Here is a 10647-nt window from a genome sequence, read left to right as displayed (position 1 = left end):
AAAATGTATGATGGCTAACTTCTTTGAGCTCTTATCACACATGGTTGGAATTAAATTTTATATGGTTCATGGTTTCAACATACTAGTCATTATGGTCTTTCAGAGCGTTGTTTTAGATTTAATAAATGGGGCTCAAAATTATGGGTTGTAATACAAAATATGTATCAAATCTTTATATTGGTAACCTCCAGAAAAGGGGTTTACAAAAATGGTAGCTCTAATCTTGACTTATTTTAACAAAATCATTGGATTTTATTGAATTATTCCTTGCAAAATTCCTTTATTTCTATGGTTGTTGGGGTTATTTATATGAATATAGTTCTCTCTTGTGTTGTAGAATTGTGTTGTTTGGTGACTTTCCAATGCAATCATCAAACCTCTAAAAGTAAGGAAATTTCTCAATAGGAAAAATTCCATCGTTTTGAAGATGAGGATCTCCTTCATGTTTCATGTAAGTAGCGAATTTTGATCAGACATTGGTAAACTTGATAAGTGACCAAGTATGAAATCCAAGGTTGAAAAATATAAAATGGAATCCCAAGCTTCTATTGGAAAGGCCTCTTAGTGGATCTCTCAAGCACTCCTTACCAAGAGAAAATTAAAGAAAAACAGTGAAGTCTTTTTGTCCTTTGACATTAAAGCAAAGTTACTTTTGGTCAATTTTTTTAAGGATGGTTTGTTAATATGTTTTAGCAAACTTGAAATTTGTGGACTTCCTTTCTTTTCTTTCTCTTCTTTTCTCGTCATTTATCAATCAGATTTCACTCTCTATTTTATATGCCACTTTTTATACGAGTGGGCCCTCATTCCACAACTTGTCAATAAAAGAATTACATATAAATATAAAATTGTAAACAAGTATTTAAAAAAAATCAAAATCATAAGAATTAAATCAATATATTACTAGGTGAATGAATGGGAACTTGTAGGGGAAGAAAATATAAAATGAAAATAAAACATCATATTTTCTTAAGAAAAATAAAATAATGTGGTATTCAAAAGCTACATAACCAATTGCACATCGGCGTGAAGGGTTTCTCTCTTCAGCCATTTGTTGATGGCTATAATGTCAATGATGCATTTTTTTTATTCATTTATTATTTTTTTCCAAGGTATGTGGGCTCATGGTAAAAGCATAATTACTGTTTTCAACTTATTGTCGATTGAGTTTTTATTCATTAATATATTATTGTTGCGAGAATTATTGTCGCATTGAGTTATTATTACTTGAATTTAAAAGTAATAGTGAAATGAGTGAATTAAATTGTTTAGAAAATATATTTTAGAGTAAATAGGCATTGTTTCATTGAACACCTATGAATTTGTGATAAAAAAGTGCGAGAGACAATGTACAATGCAACAAATAAATTGGTTGATGTATAATAATGTGAGAGACAATGTACAATCCAATAAATAAATTTGGCTCATGTATAATAATGAAGACATAGGATGGGGGATTTCCATTTTTTAGAGCGTGAAAGTATTATAATTAATTGATGACAATGATTATTGTTGATGAACATAATTTAAGGAAAAGTTTGTATTTGCACAAGTTATCACCATCCTTAATATAATCATATAACACCTTTGAGCACATTACACATTTCATATTAACAATTGTAACAATATTAAATTTCATATTAATAATTGCGACAATATTAAAATGTAAACTAGTTTCATAAGTAAGTAATGACCATGATTATTGTTCATCCATCTGATTTAAGAAGAAAATTTGTATGTATACAAATTCTAACTACCCTATGAAATTCTATAATACCTATCAGCATAATAAAAAATTAATAATATGACTCAGACTATAAGTTCTTTAGAAACCTCTAAATTGATACCACCCGTCATAAATCTTCCATTTTTCATGCTATTCATAAACTAGGACAAGAGGTCTTCATCACTACCGTGTATAATTATGAAGAATAGAGTGATTCCTCTCCTATCATAGATGTCTCACACTTGTGTATTCTTTTTTAAGAAGACATACAAGGTGCATTCAACAAGAAAATGCTGCCCCCCCTTCTCCCCCCCCTGTGATTGTAACTTTCTCAAATGCAAGAATATAGCTACATGCCCTTGGTCTTAATTGTGGTGAACATTTCAAGAACCCTATTGTGCAACCATAGTTTGGAGACTTGATACAAGTTCACCTTTTAAGTAGCTTACCTCATGTTGGATGGAGAAGCGTTCCTGCCACTTGGGGCCAGGGTATCAAGTTATCCTCATTGGATGCTCCACACTCTTGGGCTTAGTTATGGTGACTGTTCCAGGTGTCTTATCATGTTTCTTCTCCAACCCCTATTATGGTTGATTATGGGAAATGGAGTTCTATATTCTATATTTGTAGGGTTAGTACCAAAGTTTATATTGGAAAGGAAATTTATAATTAATATTCTATATTTCTTATTTTTAATTGAACTTTTGATTTTAGGGAAAGATTTAGGATCATTCCATAAGGGAACATTACATGTTGACACTAACTGGGAATAAAAAATGAAGTAAATTTAAAAGACAATTATTTAGAATTAGGCTGGTATGAATGGTCTAAATAGGAAACTTATTTCTAGTTTACAATACCTCTCTTATTTCTATTTCTCCATTGGGTTGGAGATAAGACACTTTTCGAAATAGATGATAAAAGGTTTTTCCATTGAGATAACCCACTTCTTGAAAGAAATTTAGAGACATCTCTTGGTTCAAGTTTCACAACTTGTGATGATGTCAAAGGATCATAGTGAAAGTTGAATAGTGAAATGGTTCATCCTAAAAAAGCCTCTAAGAAAGTTACAAGTAGTAGTAACAAAGCAATTAGTAGTAACAAAAAAGTGTAATGTTCCCAATTTTTACGTGACATTTATAATTAAATTTACGTTTATTAAGTGGTAAAAATTATTAAAAATATTTAAATGACGATTTAATGTAATTGTTTTAGTTAAATAATATATATATATATATATATCATTTTATTAAATAAAGTTCTCCAAAATATAATTAATATTTTAATCGGCTAAGTCAACCTAATGTTATAGATGCTTCTTGGAGTTCTTTATAGGGAGACTGGATGGAAGAAGAAAGACATGATTGATTTGTTGAATTTCTCTAATGCTTTACATTATCTCATCGGTGAGGACAAAAACCTTCAATCATTAGGATGGTTGCATGGAAACTTGGTTCTTCCAAAGAGGTGGATTTGTGACAGACTCTACAACTATGCCAAATTTGTAAATTCTCCAGTGGAAACAAATTTAAGATAACTACTATTTAATACAAAAATTGTAGAGGTTTATTATTGATTCAGAAATCAGCATGGAAATGTTGTTAGATGGCATGTTTATTGGATAATGCATTTATGAATATTTTATTATCTATTGATGTTCAAGGCCAACCCCATTTGGTAGGTGATGACTTTATATTATGTTGTTACTTATTTCCATCGTGGCATTTACCATATTGCCATAGTGGTGTTTATATTGGGCCTTTCATGAATTGAGTGCATTAAGGTTTTTACGAGGTGTGAAAAATAAATTTTGAAGGCTATCAATTTTTGTGATTATTTTTATAGTGAAGGCTGATTCATTATTTGATTTGTCTGTATCTGCATAAGAGAATATGAGTGTAGACTACAATATTAGAATAAATATTTTATATTTACCTTTTGGTTGTTAGGATAATCAGATGGTTTCCATAAATCATCTGACAGTAGCATCAACACCACTTCCAAGTGCCCTAATAGTTGACATCCAAATTGTTCCATCAAAGCTAGATAGTTAGCAGTCATTGCAATCAACAAATAAAGACTCTGATTTTCAGGAGGAATGTGTAACATTTTGCATATGGATTAACAACTTTGCACTTTAATTATCAAAAGGATACTCATAGTTTACTCATATATGAGATCTAGAATATTTTTATTGAGTGGTTACTGCATAACTGATTTTCTAACTGAGGTGCATTCTACTATCAAGGAAGCCAGAACCCTAAATCGGCTATGTTTAACTATTGGAAAGCCATTGCTCAACTGATTTACTGGATGAAAAGGTCCCCCTTTTTCCTCAACACTCCTGAAGATAGGCAAGGAAGCATTGCTATAATTTTGGATTGTTAGACCAACTTGCTCCCATCTACCTATTTGGGTCTCCCTCTGTTCAGAAAGCCCCCTGAGATGTTTTGGAGTAGCTTTGTGGATAGATTCCACAAAAAAATAGCTGGCTAGAAAGGGGCCCTTCTGAGCCAAGCTTGGAAAATCCAATTATTAAAATCTTCCCTCTAGATTCTTCCTTTGTATGCTTTAAGTATGTTTAGAATTCTGACCAAATTCAATGATGCTGTTCAAAAAATTCAAAAGTCCTTCCTATGGTCAGGGTTGGAGGAGAGGAAAAGGATATCTCTGATAGCTTGGGACAATGTTTGTAGACCTAAAAGGTAGGGTGGCCTTGGTCTGAGAAACATTAACACCTCAATCTGGCCAGCCAAATATATGCAACCTCAGAGATCTCTTTCATATTTTTTTAATTCCTATGATGCCGCTACTAGTTCTTCTATTTGGAATAATGTTACATCCAAACTAAAATTATCGCTGGATTAGGTAAAAGATGGACTATTGGTAATGGTAGAAAAGTTGGTTTTCGGGAGGACTCTTGGTTGTTGGAATCCCCCCTCTCCAATAAGGTTTGTTTCTCTACCTTTATACATGTGAATGTAAGGCTAGATTTTGTATCAAGCTGGCAGATTACTGGAGGGATAACCACTGGGTGAACCTGATTCCCGTAGACCCAACTCTCAATTCCTTGATCCTTCCCCTTGCTAGTCTAAAGCCTGGACTAGTGATGTCATTCCCAAGATCAATATAATTTTTTTGATCCTTCTGCAGAATACAATCCCCATCACTGATAATCTTTGCAAAAGAGGCTTCCATCTTCCTAATAGGTGCCACCTCTACCAAAATGAGGAAGAGAATGTTGACCATTTAGCTATTCATTGTCCCTTCTCCTTTTCTATTTGCTCATAGATTTTGCAACTTTGGTACCTAAATTGGGTATTTCCTGCATCTATTCAAGAGTGTTTCACTACCTAGAAATGTCATTCCTTGAACAAATCTATCAAATTTCTATGGGAGCTCACCCTGCCTCATGCAGTTTTGGGAATCTGGAAAGAAAGGAACAACAACATTTTTAGAGACTCCTACTCCTCTCTCGAAGTTGTGTCTACCAAAATCAAGTGGGCCATTGTGGAAAATTTAAAAGCTGATGGTAAGCCTCTTCTTTTCAGAAGCAAGGATGATTCTGACCTCTTAAAAAACTGCAATGTTTTTGCTTCCAAATACAAAGATGACAATAAAAACAAGAGAGAAAGTAGTAAGTGGTCCTTTCCTCCTACTGGTTGGATCAAAGCTAATTTTGATGGGGCATCCAAGGTAAACCTGAGGCCAGCTAAGTGTGGGGGACTGATAAGAAATGAGGCTGGATATTATATTGTGGCGGTGGCACTCTTGATGGGATCAGAGACTAATCACTTAGCCGAAGCCATGGCTTCTTACCAAACTCTTTCCTTAGTTAAATCGATGGGATTTACTAAAGTCTAGCTTGAGGAAGATTCTAATAATATAGTTCAATGCCTAAAGGGCCTATCCTCCCCTTCATGGACCATAAAAAAATATTACATCTCAAGCTAAGGAGATAATCAACTCTTCCGAGATATGTGTTGTGTCTCACAATTACAGAGAGACCAACACTATTGCTGATTGGACTACCAACGTGGCCATCCATGCTTATCACACTATGAGCAAGATCTTCTGCACAAGGCACATGCACTCCTCATTTATGATACAGTGCATGGTTATGAGGGAGTGATAAGTAATTATGATAATGCACTTATCAAGGAAAAAGGCCATAATGAATTGGAAAGAGTGGTGCTCAAAGATTGAGTTGGTGTTTAATGTGGACAAGACTCCGCATGTTTTGTGGGTGCCCATTTCTATTGTGAAGACCTTACTGCTCTGCACTTTGATCTTTGTTTTTTCTCTATTTTGCATTGTGAAGGATAAGAAGTATCTGTTTGCAGATTCCATGGGAGGTAATAGGAAAATAATTGAGCTGGTCTACCGTGATGAATCAAAAGACAAGCCAAGGGCCTAGTTTATTCTGGAAATGACTAAGATGATAGGGTATATGGAGAGAATTATAGGGAAAAACCCTACCGTGACCAGAATTTTAAAAAAAGAATTCGAAATATGGAAAATTTACCATAGGAAGAAGAAAGGTTGAAATTGATGAAGGGATGATCGTGGAATTTACTGGTATATAGATGGAAGGTAGAAAGTTTTAGAGAGACGGGAAGCTCACTGAAGTTTCTATCAAGCGATTCCCGAAGGAGGAGTCTGAGAAAACTAAGTTGGTGAAATCTGGGAAAACCTAGTACTCACCAAAAGTGATAAAGAAGGTATGGAGAAGGATTATGTTTGCTTTCATGCAATATGTTAATCTTGATGGTAGATATTCTTGTGTCTATGGTTTTCACTTTGTGCTTCTGAATCATTTTCGCCATAAAAAATCGGTGTCTATTCCCTTCTATTTGTTTATCTCCCTTAACAATAGCATTAAGTATTTTAGGGCTAACATGGATGGTAACCCTCCCATGCATGAAGGGTTAATGTTGATTTTATACAGCTATGTCAAGGCTTCCTTTGTGCATCATTCTATCACCAAGATTTCAGATTCAAACGATGAGTCTAAGAACTTAGATGACAATGAAGACGACGGGTTTGATACTGAGTGGGAAGATGATGTTGATGGCATTACCCCTGCTAAGCATTTCAGCAAGAAGAAGGACAAAGATTTGACTTTTGGGTCTGTAAATAAGAAAGCTAGAAAAGGGGTTAAAGGAAAATGAAGTAAGGTTCAAGAGGAGGACAACTGGCTTGAAGATGATGAAGAGGATGATGAGGGGATGGAGATTGATAGTGATTATGTTACCCCTCTGCCAAAGAAGAAAAACAAGCGGAGCCTTGTCATCACCGAAATCAGCCCAAATAAAGGGAATAATTCTCTTAATATTCAACCCAATCCTTAGGACCCCAATAAATCAACAGATGATGTCAATGAAGATGGGAACACGGTGAAGGAAGGTGATACTTCACCTACCAATACTACAGATGTTAATGTGGAGACCCTATATAATTCTTCCCCTGAGATAAACATTGATTGCAGAAACACCCTTTTAACCAAGTTGAATACCGCAAAGAGTGGGATTATCGAGTTCTGCAAGGTTATTGATTGGATCTATTCGGAGATCAATAGTTTCAAGAATAAGATGGAGGATTCATCCAGGAAAGTGAATAGCCTAGAAGTTGTTGGAACAGGTAAGCTTAGTACCCTACCTAACTACCTAAATGAATTGGCTAAATCCATTAGCGATGTGGAGGCTATCACTAGAGTCTATGGCACTCAATTTAAGGTTGTGGAGGATAGATTCAATGATCTAGAGAAGGGTTCTCAATCATGACAACACCCTGAAGAAAATTGGACAACAAAGTCAAAAATTTTTGAAATCCTCTGCCGATAGCTTCAGTATGATGATCAGCAAACTAGAACAGGTCCAACAGGAAATGAAGACTACTGATACTATCAAGGATAAGGTGTTGACTCTTGAAGGGGGGAATACTGGTCATGGAAAAAGAACTTGTGCTAGTAATAGGAAGATGACCCAACATGCCAAGGAGCCAGAGGATTTGAAGAATGTTGCTTCCTTTATGGTCCCATAGGAGCAAGAAGCAACAGAGCTTATCATAAACCTTTCCTAAGGTCTATTTCTCATGGCTGTCCCTTAGTTTTCTCTGTGTTGTACCTCAGCCTCTTTTGGCTTCTTGCTGGCTTTATGTGTTTTCCAGCTATTTCTTTTTTCTATTTTGATCTTTCTAGCTGGTGTTTAATGCCCTATCCTTTGATTATCTTTCTGTAAAAGGGTTTCAGGGCTCCTTCAAAACCATCCTTTTACTTAATCAATAACAACCTAGAATATTTATGATAATTAGAGTAAAAGTAAACATGATTTTTTTTACCAAAAATGTAGTGCTCACAAAAATAAAACTCAAGATTACAATCATCGATCCCCTCTATGAAGCATTTACTTTTTAGGGTTTTGAGACCCTTCTTACCAATATGGCCAAGTCTTTGGTGCCATAAAATTTTCTTCTCCACTGGGAGTTTCATCTCCAAAGGATTGGCACCCTCAGGAACCTAGAAAAAATAAACATCAGATGTAGAAACAATAGTCCTCTTCACATATCAATCTTATGGTGAGGATGAATAATCTAGAGCCCTCTTCTTGGACTCCATAGAAGCACTATTTTATTGTATAGTTTATGCATCTAGCTTACACAAGGTGCCTATCCAAAGTTAAAAAACCCTTAGAAAGAACTATAGAGCCTCTAGTCATCTTGCATCCACCTTGTGAGAAAACAACCCGCACACTAACATAGCTCAACTCACTTATAAAGACTATATTTCATGACAAACCCAAGATATGCATTACACCATCGATCCCCTTCGCTTTTCCATTAGGGAGTATAATCTTGACTCTTCCACAACCAACAACTTTTAGATGAGAATCATCACTAAGATAGACCTTCTCACCATCATATTCTTCATACTTTAAAAACCAACCTATATGTCAGGTTATGGGAAAAGATGCACTTGAATCTATCAACCACACATCTTCTGATGCATGTGTAGCCAAGGTTGGGATAAATACTTCACCATCTTCTTGAGAGAATTTGTTTAAATCTAAATCAATGGGTTTCATATTCTTTTTTTTTTTCTCCTCGTTACATTATTTTTGGAAGTGGAAAGTTTTACTACGATTCCAACATTTTGCCTTGGACTTTCCAAGAGACTTGGATGTCCCATGGGATTTAGATATGCCTCTTTTATCTTTCTTGTCCTTCTTCCTGTCTTTCTCTTTTGATCTACCATGAACAATGGGAGCCTCCTTAGCTAACTTATAATTCTTCCTCCACATCTCTTCAAAAAGTGGTCCCATGAGTCAGGAAAAGAACATAACAAAAGCATGCAACGATCCTCCTTGTTGATCTTTTCACCAGCAAAACCCAACTAAGAAACATTTATATTGACTGCATTGAGATAATTAGAATGGAATCCTCCATCTTTCATCTCCAGAGAATACATATTATCTCTCATAAAAGTCTTGTTTACGAGGGATTTAGCCCAAGAAACATCTCCAAGCTTCTTCCAAAGACCTTTAATAGGGTTCTATTTATAACCACTAGGTCAAGTTGAGTTCCGTAGACCCATCCCTCAACCCTGTTATGGTTCTACTTAATTCTGTCTTGATTAACCGTCTTCTTTAAGATAAAATCATTTGGGTGGGAACCTCCTCTAGAAATTATTCGGTGGGATCTGATGTTTTTTTGTTGTCCCAATCTCTTGATCCTTCCCCTTGCTATTCTAAATCCTGGACTAGTGATGTCACTCCCAAGATCAATATAATTTTTTGGATCCTTCTCCAAAATAAAATCCTCACCACTGATAATCTTTGCAAAATAGGCTTCCATCTTCCTAATAGGTGCTACCTCTGCCAAAATGAGGAAGAGAATGTTGACCATTTAGCTATCCATTGTCCCTTCTCCTTTTCTATTTGGTCATAGATTTTGCAGCTTTGGAACCTAAATTTGGTCTTTCTTGCGTCTATTCAAGAGTATTTCACTATCTGGGGATGCCATTCCTTGAAAAAATCTATCAAATTCTTATGGGACCTCGACCTGCCTCATGTAGTTTTGGGAATCTGGAAAGAAAGGAACAACAACATTTTTAGAAACTCCTACTCCTCTCCTAAAGTTGTGTCTACCAAAATCAAGTGGGCCATTGTGGAAAATTTAAAAGCTAATGGTAAGCTTCTTCTTTTCAAAAGCAAGGATGATTCTGACCTCTTAAAAAACTGGAATTTTTTTGCTTCCAAATACAGAGGTGACAACAAAAACAAGAGAAAAAGTAGTAAGTGGTCCTTTCCTCCTACCGGTTGGATCAAAGCTAATTTTCATGGGGCAACCAAGGTAAACCCGAGGCCAGCTGGGTATGGGGGAGTGATAAAAAATTAGGTTGGCTATTGTATTGCGGTAGTGGAACTCCCAATGGGATCATAGACTAACCACTTAACCGAGGCCATGGCTGCTTACCAAACTCTTTCCCTAGTTAAATCGATGGGATTTACTAAAGTCTAAAAGGTCGATCCTCCCCTTCATGGACCATAACAAAATATCATATCTCAAGCTAAGGAGATAATCAACTCTTTCAAGCTATGTGTTGTGTCTCACAATTACAGAGAGACCAACACTATTGCTGATTGAACTGCCAACATGGCCATCGATGTTGATCACACTATGAGCTAGATGTTCCCGACAAGGTGCATGCACTCCTCGTTTATGATATAGTGCACGATTATGAGGGAGTGATAAGTAATTATGACAATGCACTTATAAATGAAAAAGAACATAATGAATCGAAAAGAGAGGTGCTCAAAATTAAGCTATCATTTATTGTGCACAAGACTCCGCATGTTTTGTGGGTGCCCATTTTTATTGTGAAGACCTTCCGGCTCTACACTTTGATCTTTGTTTTTTCTCTA

This window comes from Cryptomeria japonica, chromosome 5 (genome assembly GCF_030272615.1).
Source record: "Cryptomeria japonica chromosome 5, Sugi_1.0, whole genome shotgun sequence".
Lineage (NCBI taxonomy): Eukaryota > Viridiplantae > Streptophyta > Pinopsida > Cupressales > Cupressaceae > Cryptomeria > Cryptomeria japonica.
Note: the sequence above shows the minus strand (reverse complement) of the source record.